We start from the raw sequence: 12,240 nt of genomic DNA, 5'->3' as shown, positions 1-12,240 counted from the left end.
GGGCTTACATTCTCTCCGATTCACTGCTGGATAGGTTGTTCTCACACATTCAACAGTGGACGCTCCAGTGTTGTGCTATCTATGATTAGATTGGAAACAGAATGGAAAAACTATGTCTGTCCAGTGACTCTAGGGTTAACATACTGACAAAACGTACACTCTCTCTCGGCTGAGGATTAATCTAATCATAAAATAGTAATTTTCAACGGCTTGGCCCTAAGGCTTAATCTAATTTCATGTTTAATGGATTAAACCCTTATAAAGCTGGATACATTATTGCTTGTTAGACCTCTCTTGGGAAAAAAAAAGTATGATTATGGTGTCTTTTTTTCCCATAAACTAAATTTATGATTTAGCGATTTCAATCAACATTTTCGTCCAAGGTGATCTGGTGTCAGTGGAATGTGTTTTTCCACGCTCAGAAGCCTTCGTTCAATGATTCTTTGTTCAGCTGACCTTTTGAAACTCTATAACTGGAAAACGAAAAGCATTTAATTCCTGGGAATGTGGCCTAATAATAAATGGGGCATCATCATGTTAGTGCCAGTGTATGTCATCAATAACAAAGACATTCTTCAGATAAATAATCCAAAACTGAGGTCATGATAGTAATTTATAGAGTTCACAATACTGAACTTAATTCGAAGATGTGTAAAATTAAACTTTTTATCCAAAGTCACACACTCAACCTAATAACAAAAAACTATAACCTTTCACTTCAAGCCGTTAACCCAAAGCCTTAAACCAACTAAATGACAGAAAAACAAGTGAACAATGCCTACATCTCTAATCAAATTCAAGTCTTAAATTCATTTCATGTAGCCTTCAGCTTCAGTCATGTTTATTTCCCATTCTGCCTCTCAGAAAATACTGGCTCTCATTTTTATTTCATTCTTTTTCAGTTTCATCTTATTTTATACCCTCTCAAGGGAAAATTAATTTAGCCTTGTATACCAAACATAAAAGTAGAACTAGATATAACCTTAGGTGCTATTTTGACTCATCTGAACAAGTTTCTGCCTGATTAACTTAATGTCACAATTATCTTGGGCATAGATAAAAAGCGTGAAGTTCTCATCTAAAAAAACATCCTTACATAGCAAATTTATAACATAAACAAAAACATTTTAAGCCATTTTTTTTTTTTGACAGACATTAAATATCCCTTCAACCACTTTCTTTTAACTCTGAGAATATATCCATGCTAAATGGGACATTGCCCTGAGGAGAAACTGAATCAGTTAACAACATACAGCTAAGCAATCCGTAATCATGAATTGTGTTTGTGCCCAAGAGTAACGAGTTAACATGCCCACTTGAGTCACATTCTCCTGAGCAACTGTTGACCCTTCATCATGCCTGTCTTGACACACCAGACTACAGCTATCCACAGGGGATGCCACCAGTCAGGTCCTCCGCTTCCAGCCTGCAGAAGCTGGTCTATTATGATCAAGCATGATAAGCCACAGAAACACTGCTGTAGAACACAGTCCTCACGGATCTCAAAGGCCTGGGAATGATACTATTCTCAATCTTACCATATAAATCAGAGTAGAAAGCATCTCAATAGGAGTTAAAAATGATAGAATATAGGGATCTGTTTGTCACAGCAGCGATGGACGGTACAGTCACTGTCTTATTCTCGCATAAACTGCCTCACCAGAAATTTGTGTTTGTATGCCGTAGGAGCTCTCAACAGCTGCGGCTGCCCAAGTGTCTGACTCAGCACCCCATCCCTGCTTCAGGTTGTATGTAAGCTTACTCAGGAACATTGACTTTGATTTCAAGCTTAAGCACAGGTGAAGTTAGTGACCTTTCAATATTGCAAAAATTATTTATATAATCAAATATGTGTAATTTTAATGTCAGTGTAAACCAGGGGGTTTAGGGTATCAGGTAGGCCTACATTATAGGTTTATTTAACAATAGAAATTGAATAATCAAATGTAAACTGCTTTGTCTTCACTGTATGATTTTTGCTGTTTGATTAACATTAAGCACACAGATGGAAGCAGGTTTATTAGGTTGCTGTAACTTTAAAGTCCACTATGAAATCAAAATTGAAGTTTTTTGGCTTTTTGTATGAATATGTCAACCTTAATGTTATCTATAAGCTAGTATGCAGGCATGAAAACGGGTCAGGGGTGAAAAAGGTGAGAAAGATATTACACCTTCAGGGGGGTCCGGGGGCATGCTCCCCCGCAAGAAAAATTTTAATATTCCATATTTTAAAGCATCAATCTGATGCATTTTGAGATGCTTTTTTGCCAACCTGGGGAGAGCTGAAGAAACTTTACTTCATCCATGAGTCAAAAATTATTATGGCCTCCTTACTACGTATTATGAAGGGGGATCGAGCAGGAATCTTTATTGGTGTCGATTTTCAGTCTCTTTTTAATGATAGGCTTTATGCATTTTTCAAATCATCCCCACTTGCAATTTGGGGGAAGAACCTAGTGATATGATTGGTCGAACTCTTCTTGTTTTGCTGTTGCTTGCTTTGAGGACTGCGTGTGCACAGAGGCGTCACCAGGTTTTAGAGTGACAAATCGTACCAGCGTACTTTGAAGTCAAAATGCGTATCCGCTACGCAAATTGCGTACAGGTTGGCAGGTCTGCTTATTGATAGAACGGTGGACCACTTTACCTTCTGCCTTGTCAGTCCCCTCACCTCAAAATCTACCTCCTCAAAAACGGTAGCGTTAGCTAATAATTTTCCACCGGAGCTTTAGCTAGCTGCAGGGGCGGTTTCTTCATTAGGGCAATAAGGCAACACAACACCAAAGTGAGAAAGGGACGAATTTTTCAATCACATCAACCAAAGTTACGCTAGCTGTCACTGCTAGGCTGTTTGTTCTGCTTCTGGATATAGTCCAATCAGCATCGAGTCACGCTCTGTGGAGTACCGCCTCTTTTTGGGCAATTTTAGTCTGGCCGAGATTTGCCCCGACTACTCCCATAGACTTCCATTCAAAGAACTTTTTTTTCGAACTGCAGGCACTGCAATGCAATCTCTATGGGTTCCGGGAGGGCTCGCACTAACATGCTTTCGTCATTGTCATTAAAGTGACTTGTAGGGTATTCAAAATAATAATAATTGGTCTGTTCTTTTGTTTTTATTTATTTTCATTTTTTAGTTGAGTGTATTTAACTTCTGCTTTAAAAAACATTTTGATTTTACATTGTAAAGTTACAATTTTAGAATATAGCCTAGGCCTAATGTTATTTGATCCATACTACACAGTTCATGTTTGTTTTTATAGCCTTCAATATGAACATTGTTTCTAGGACAATATTGGGCAGGATATGAAATACATTTTTTTTTTTTTAATTAAATACAGATTATTTTTTTTTAGATCCCAGTCCTATGCATGCCTTAAATACAGAATTTTCCATGTTTTAGATTAGTAATGATACATTATCATATCACTTGTTAAATTATTATTTAACAATTAGCCTATTAATTCCTGCATTTCTATTAATTCTATTTCTCAATTGTGCCCCACCAATTTGTTTTTGCACCAGCCGCCACTGGCTAGCTGGCTAACGTTGCATTCTCTCCTGCTGTGTTAAATGACTCAATTCATCAAGCTGTAGCTAACGTTAGCCAAGTCTATGTCAACAGAGCTCCTGGGTAACTTAACTTAGATATACCAGAAAATATTTAAATTATTGAAACCATCACTCACCAAATTCAGTCAGGTAAATCGCCGAGGCCAGGCATGCTTTCAGCTTCTGATGGTGGTGTGCACTGGTGATGCAAGGCCCTTCGCGTTAATATTTCCATGCACTCGCGCTCCCTTCTGGCGCGCGCACCTGTTCGCAGTTCACTGAATTTTCTCATCGAATCTACACGATTCACGTAGGTCACCTATTTTGGTTTCAAAACCACGAATTTCGCCAAAAGGTGAGGGATTTTCATGTATGAGTATGTGCCAAAACAATGATAAAATTCACATTTTAAGATATAAGCATTCAAAACTCACTTCCGCCAGTATCAGTGATTCTGATGACATCACTCTGCACTTCAGCTTCTCATCAGATTTTCTGCCCAATCAAATGCTCTCTAGAATCTAAAGCGTCCCACCCCTACATTATAAATTGACACTGAAGCTGCAGCTTGTTCACATATTTACTATTTTCCACATGGTGAATGTCACATAGCACACTATATACAGGATAGGCAACGATTCAGATAGTGTAGGCTAAATGCTTTCCATAGGGATGAATGAAGTCTTTTTTCTTGATAGTGTCATGCAAACTGCCGCATTGGCACACAGTCTGTCAAGTCAAGTCAAATTTATTTATATAGCGCTTTTACAATTGGTAATTTTTTCAAAGCAGCTTTACATATTAGAAGCACAGAAAAAAGGGAAGTGGTTAAAAATAAGCTGTACAAACAAGCGTGGTAATGTGTAACATACAAGACGGTGCTACATTAAGCCAATGTCGGCTGACTCCCAGGGGTGGAAAAAACCCCCTAGGAGAAAAACCCAGCATGCTAGCACTGGGAAAAAAGTCCTAGGAGGGAAAAAAACCCTTGGAAGATATATATATATATGTAAATGGATATTGAGATCAAAATCTGAATTATACATTTTTATTATAGAGATAAAAAATAGATTATATATATAAATATATGTAAGCGGATACGGAGATTAAAAATTTGAATTATAGATGCAGCCAGAACATGATAGTGCAGAGCAGATCATATGTGCAAGTTGGTGCAGACCAGGAAAAGTATCGGACCCATTTGAATTCTGCACAGAATGCTGTATTTTAAAGCGAAATGGAGGAGATTAGGAGGAGGAAACTGTGGCTTTACCAAGCTCAATTGCTCTGGCCGAGCTGTGATATGGTGGAGGAGCCCTGATATGGCCCGCCCAGTCTTCTTGTTTCAATGAAAATTACGTAAACAAAGTGAATAATGCTGTGCGTTTCAAGGGACTTCAGCGAGCCTTTAAGAGTCAGGTGGTACAGCAGTCACGTGGTACAAGTAGAAGCTCTCAAGCAATTCCCATTTTACAAGCTGTAATTACGTGTTGAGATCACGTAATTACGGTAAGTACGACATGGCGTGAATGCACCTTATGTTACATGCCCGCATTCTTTCTGAACTGTTTTGCCCTCTTAAAACATAGCCTAACTGACTGTGTTTACTCGAATACTCACCAAGACATAATTTTTTGTGTATTTGGTCATATAAGCTACAGAAGAGAACTAAATTTGGGATCAGGCGCTGTCTGAGAGGCGTCTTTCTGTCAACAAGTACTTCGTTTACTGCATTTAATAACATTAAGCGTGTCACACTTATTTAACAGTCGTGTGTCCAGCCTCCTCTCTGTGGTCTGCGTCTGCCTAAAACTTTGATTTTTTTGTATATCTTTTGAAATATTAATATCATGCAGTTGTTGCAAGCCGTTGCGATATGCATAATGTAATATGTAGGCCTACATTTGCAATATTTCGATATATCGTGCAGCCCTAAATAAAACTTTGTGTTTTCAATTGCTGAACTTTAAAATCATCCATAAAAGTCAACAAATGGATACAACGTGTGGTCAACCTGACCTGTTACCCGCTCCTCACTGACCTTGTCTCCGTTGCACAGGTTTGACGCCTCACATCTCCTCACTGTTCCTCTGTAGCATATTCATGAATTATCCATGCATCTGAGGCTGTACCTTATATCTACTTCTCTATCTACAGTATCTCTTTCTATTTGGCAAGTACAGAAAAAGATGCTCTTTCAGCCTGTACCCCTTTTTATGTCCTACCTTTCCATTCTCTCACTCATTCTTTCTGTTCCATCCTCTTTAAACAATGTTTTTCATCCCTTTTATCTGCATATTCTTCTCCTGTGCTCAGAAATGTCTCTCTTTCACATATCCTCTCAGGCCACCTAGACTGGGGCCAGATGCCAAGGCCTGTCGCAGAGCCCATCGATCGAAAGGAAAACCAGGGGCAACGCTGGCTCTGGAATACCACAGCAGAAGCCCTCATTGCTGGCACAGTTAACCCTTACCTCACCACCTCACTAAATGTTGCTCACACTATATTCTGAAGTCATGACAGTGCTGCAATGACAGAGTGTAAGGTTGTGTGCCTTTCCTAAATCTGTCAACTGGATGTCTACAACTCATCATATTTAAAGTCAACTAAGCTTGGCCATTTGCTTTCCGGGCTGATATACATGGTGAGATCCAAAATTAAAATAAACCCCACTCTATTTTGTTAAAACATCACTGGATTAACTTACAATTAGTGAATGAGTTAAGCTATAGTTGTGTGTGCGTGTTTAATGCCACACTGCAATAATCTAATAAATTTAATGTTTTTAAATAGAGAGAGCTGAGAGTGTCATTTTCCTTCCTGTCTAGGCTGAACTATTTTTATGTAATCTTGTTTCCACCACAGAAAAAATAATACTTTTTATCTTAGAATTGCAAGTTATAAAGTCTGAATAGTGAGGAAAAAAGAATTGTGAGTTTATATCTCACAAGTCTAAGAAAAAAAGTCAGAATTGTGAGTTATACTCACAACTATAACTCGCAATTGATAGTTATAAAATTGGAAATGTGAGATATAAACTTAGTTGTGAGAAAAAAAATTGTGAGATAAAAAGTCCCAATTACCTTTTTTTATTGTTTATTCTGTGGCATAAACAAGCTTCCATATATTTGGGACTGTTACAGTTTGTAAAAACCATTACATGTTCAGTGATGATATGATGAGCATCTGAAGGAAAAGTCTTCCATCTGTTTGGGTTTGGGAGCAGGTCTCTTAGGGAAAGAGAAACCCAGAGAACTCATGCATGCACAAACACACACACATGTGTATACAGATAAACAGACAACTGTGTTCAGCAGCAGGTGCCCTATTTGTTATTTTCAATACAATCCATGTGGTCTCCAAATGAAGAACTGTAAAATGCTTTAAATTTTGTAACTGTAAATGTTGAGCTGTTGATATATAACTGGATTTCAGGTAACCCTGTTGTCACAACTCTGTGAATTAACCAATTTGAGCCCATGATAGAAAAAGGTTTCCTATAGAGTAGCCTATTTAAAAGCTCTCATATGTGACTCGTTGACAGCGTTCTCGCACTGTACAGAGCGTTAACCTAGTTAAGGCTAAGTCAGCGGGACTTTTGCTGGCTCCTGAAATTCCCCAGGTACCATGTTAGCCTAGTTACAGAAGATGAACATCTGTCAAATGGAAAAGACAAGTTTCCAGTCCATCACAACGAAAAAAAAGTTATTTGTTGTATCCTCTTTTAAACCTTATTGACATTTGAATCGTTAAGACTGCAATTCCAACTCAAGAACATGCATGTTTAAAAAACGTATTGTCATAGTATTGGTGTGGCTTTACAACGCGCCCAGCGCAGGAGACTCAGGGGCCGTTTACACAACACCATTTTCAACTCAACACGGAAAACTTTTTATGTATTTTAGCTGTTCATTTACATGACAACAGCATTTTGGGGGCCTGAAAACGGGTTTCAGAGTGCAAGTTTTTGAAATACCGTCAAGGCAGTTGTGGCCTAATGGTTAGAGAGTCAGATACATAACCCAAAGGTTGTTGGTTTGAGTCTCAGTACCAGCAGGAAATGTTGGTGGGGCGAGGAAATGAGCAGCGCTCTCTTCCACTCTTATTACCCACAACTGATGTGCCCTTAAACAAGGCACCTAACTCCCAATCACTCCCCAACTGCCGCAGCAAAAATGGCTGCCCACTGCTCCGGGTGTGTGTTCACGTTGTGCGTGTATGAGTCAAATGCAGAGCACAAATTCCGAGAATGTGATACTATATTTTTCCACACGTCACTTTCACTTTTTTCACTCACTGTTAACTGTGTGTTACAGAACATAACGGTTACACACATCAGATGATTAAAATATTGAATACTATGATTTATTCATTATATGGTTTCAGCACCGAGTCACTGTGCATACCGTCACAGTCAAGATTTAATAAGAAATAGATGATCCTCCATTATGCCTTGGGAAACATTACACTGGATGTCTACAACTCTTCACGCTAAACTCCACTCAGCCTGGCCATTTGCTTTCTGGATTGAGAAGCACGGTGAGCTGCAAAACAGATTAATTTTGACTGCATTTGTCTATGACACTGTAAAAAATAAAAAATATTGGTATACAATAAGGTTTCATTTGATAACATTAGTTAACTACACTAGTTAACATGAAATAATACTTCTGCACCATTTATTAATCGTAATTAATGTTAATGTCAACATTTACAAATACATTTTTAAGATCAAAAGTGATAATGATCATTTTCATTAACTAACCATAAGAAAGGTTAAGAAATGCTGTAAGAATACATTGTTAACGGTTAGTTCATGTCAGTGAACTAATGCATTAGTTCACATGAGACCTTACCTAATTTTAAAGTGTTAGCAAATTATTTTTCTTAGTTGTATTATTTATTTATTTATTTTTGATTTGCAAGAAAATACCATTTAAATGTTTCTACTTTAAAACATCATGTTTAATTTAATGTATTACTTGCCATTGTGAAAACTGTATTAAAATAAATCCTATACACCAAATTGTTCAGTGTGTATGATATTTATTAAAAAAAACTCTAGTCTAAAAGAGAGCCCTTATCACCACAGTCACGCAATTAACACAAACAGCAACTGTCCTCTCATATTCTGTCACTGAAAAGGGCCCAATTAGCAAAGGGCAAACTGAATGTCATGACAGAATCAGATATTAATTAAAGGCATTGCAGCAATGTGTTTACTGTTTTACAGTGAGATATTATGTAATATATCAGTTAAAGCACCATAAAATGAGTCTGAAATGCCATGATCTACCAAAATTCTTCTCATTTCTTATCTGGCTACATAATAATTCAAATACTAGTAGAAAAAAAAACTTAATCAGTTGAGACCAATATAACCTGGTCATGACCATGACACTCTAAAAAATGTTTAGTTAAAAACAACCCAAGTTGGGTTGAAAATGGACAAACCCAGCAATTGGGTTGTTTTAACCCAGTGGTTGGGTTAAATGTTTGCCCAACGTGCTGGGCAGTTTTATTTAACCCAACTACTGATTAAAAATGACTATATGGCTGGATTAAAATGAACCCAAAATAGGTGGAAAATTAAAAATCAGACACATAATTACTAGAGGCAACAATAATAATCAAAAGGTGTACATTTATTAATAAGCAATTTAATAAATGTTTATTGTTTATTATTCATTATTATCTTATCAATAAATGCTCATTTATTAAACATATTAATAAATGTTAATTTCCAGCATATTTTGGGTTCATTTTAAGCAAGCAATACAGTAATTTTAATACAATAGTTGAGTTAAATAAAACTACCCAGCACGTTGGGCAAACATTTAACCCAACCGCTGGGTTAAAACAACCCAATTGCTGGGTTTGTCCATTTTCCAACCCAACTTGGGTTGTTTTTAACCCAGCATTTTTTAAAGTGTACCGTTAATATTATTTAATTGGTGCAACTTAGTATGGTCAAAACAGAATTTTCACATAACAATAAACAAAACCAGAAAAAACATGCCAATTAATCAAAATCTATACATCAAAATATCAAAACAGAAGCAAATCTAGTTTAATAACCACTAATAATTACCAATTAATCTGTGATAACTGATCTAAATGCATGGGAAATGCTGGTCTGCTAAAATCATCTAAATCTATGAAAATCTTTAAAGCACAGTTAGAGTTTATTAATCCACAAATGATGTTGAAATTCCAATACAGTCATGATGTTGACGTATGCTATTGAAAATTCTACTTGTCTGTAAAAATGGAAGGAAATCTTGCACTTTTCCCATAAGTTTCCCTAAGAAAATAAAATGGATGTGTTAATAGATTGTTAATACATTTTTGTTGTCTTTCTGGACAACATACTGCTTATTTGATTTCACTTTATTGAGTTAACATTCACATTTATAGAGTTCAGTTGTGTGTACTTTAACCAAACTGCAAAAGGATGAGACAAAGACTTGATTAGGTCACCCTGTCACATCAACCCAAAGAAAATCATTTGCTACCCTTCTTTCTTTCCTGTATCTAAGCAACGCTGGCAGATCGGTAAGGGTGGGTTCAGAGAGGAATGAGACCCTCACATAAATGAGATGGGTTCGAACACAAAGGGGCAAGCCACGGGTCCCTCTTGAGTGTCTATGCATGATGCGGGTCAGGGACCACTCTAGCTACACAATCTGGGACTATCTGCTTTAAAAAATAAAAAAAGGAGGGGTGAGATGTTAAAAGACTGAAAACCACATAAGCATTGACCACAACAGGTTATATCACACAATGGACACAAATAACAAATGTTATGATGCTCATGCTTTCCTTACCTTCCAATGCCTCTTAAGATGCATAACCCTTCATCATGATGTATTCTTAAAACAGTTTTTGGATGTAAAGACACCCACTTCTCCACCTCTCTGGAATGTAAATTTCTGCAGGCTGTTGTAGATGTTGCACTAAATGAACAGCATTCAGCTTCCATATGATTATTCACATGAATTCTCTGTCGGTGGTCGTTTCCAGCGTCCACATAGTATGCTGATGCAGATGTGCACTAAGGTTTTGTCCTGCTGTGCGTTATTTTATCGTCTCTAAGCCCTTGGATAATGTGCAACAATGTAATTCTCACAATGCTGCGTGTAGTCCGTGTGTGTTGCCCCCCTCCTCAACAAGACACCCTCACCCCACATTCTCCAATCTCGTTTTATAGTCTACTTGGGATATGTAGTTCTTTAAATGATTTATCACTAAACTGCGAACCGTTATTTTGCGCGTGTGGCTAGTCAAGTGACTTAACAATACATTATTTCTTATGTATTTATATACACAACACCTGAAAAGTGGTGTGCGGTGGTGGCAGGTGTTTCGTGCGAGTCCTGCGCCTTTTTTGTACTACATTTCCCATAATGCATTTGGAACAGATGGTATTCACAGCAGACCGTGATTGAGGATGTTCGGATAATAATACTTATCCATAAATTAAATCTGTATAAACTATATAAACTATATTTCTCGTATATTTATGTTTGTTGTCACGTCTAAATGTCCTGAAAAAAACTTTTTGCACTAACAACAGACACATAAATTACATTTTATGATCTTGAGATGCGGTATCAGAAGTGCGTAGCATTCAGGGTGTTATTTTTCCTCGTGTATTGTTTAAATACGTGGCATTATATAGGCTTTGGAATGAATTCTCAATGTATATTCCAGACAAGTCCCAGTTGATGCACGGCTGCCGCCTTGTGGAAATGCTTCTTGCACTACAGTGATTACGCCACTAGTGTAAACTTTCGAACATAACACACTTTTTAAACTCATTTTATTTGGTCATAAATGATAGATACAATTATATATAATGTGATTAGGTCTACAAATCGTTGCCTGTGTTAGAAGGGGTTTGTGTCAGGTCTCTTTTGCTTCAACCTCAGATACATTGTGAATGAATTATACAGAATTGCTTCGTGAATTTGCACAAATAGGGAGTGATTGAGATATATCGCACGGGTTCTAACAGTAGGCTACTTTATTGGCATGATTGTTTAACATATATAATATTGCCAATGCATCAATAAAACACAATACAATGACAGGAAAAATAAAAAATAGGTGTCAGCCTACATACACAAAATATAAATAAATAGAATTAAACATGATAAAAACAGACTAAAATAAAATAAACATAAACATAAAACATCATTCGCCCTTATTAGCAACGCCTAAATATCATAGGCCTATGTTGTTGTAAATATTTTTTTTAAAAAGAAAAAGAAAAAAAAGTGGTAGCTATATGAATTTGGTCATCGTTTTATACTGTAATGGAAAGAATGAAACATTTTGCTTTTAAAAGTGTCTGGTTATTTTCTGGGATTTCCACAACCACAGTGCAAACCATTTCTCTCACGCACACGCACAAAGTGAGAGGGAGTTAACTTTAAAGAAAATGCTTCCGATGATTTAGAAGACCATGTTGTATTTAAACAGACTTTTATTCCTTATTATAAACCCGATGGCTTACAATGGCTGCCAGTTTTCACCAAAAATATCATGGTTAGATCATAAAATACTATAGTAATTTATAGTGTTTTTGAACCATGCTATAGTATTATGCTGTATATATTATAGTATTTATTTACAACACTTTGTTGATGAATGCTACAGCATACTGTAATATTAACTATAGTGAAC

The sequence above is a fragment of the Chanodichthys erythropterus genome, chromosome 7, assembly GCF_024489055.1.
Source record: "Chanodichthys erythropterus isolate Z2021 chromosome 7, ASM2448905v1, whole genome shotgun sequence".
Lineage (NCBI taxonomy): Eukaryota > Metazoa > Chordata > Actinopteri > Cypriniformes > Xenocyprididae > Chanodichthys > Chanodichthys erythropterus.
Note: the sequence above shows the minus strand (reverse complement) of the source record.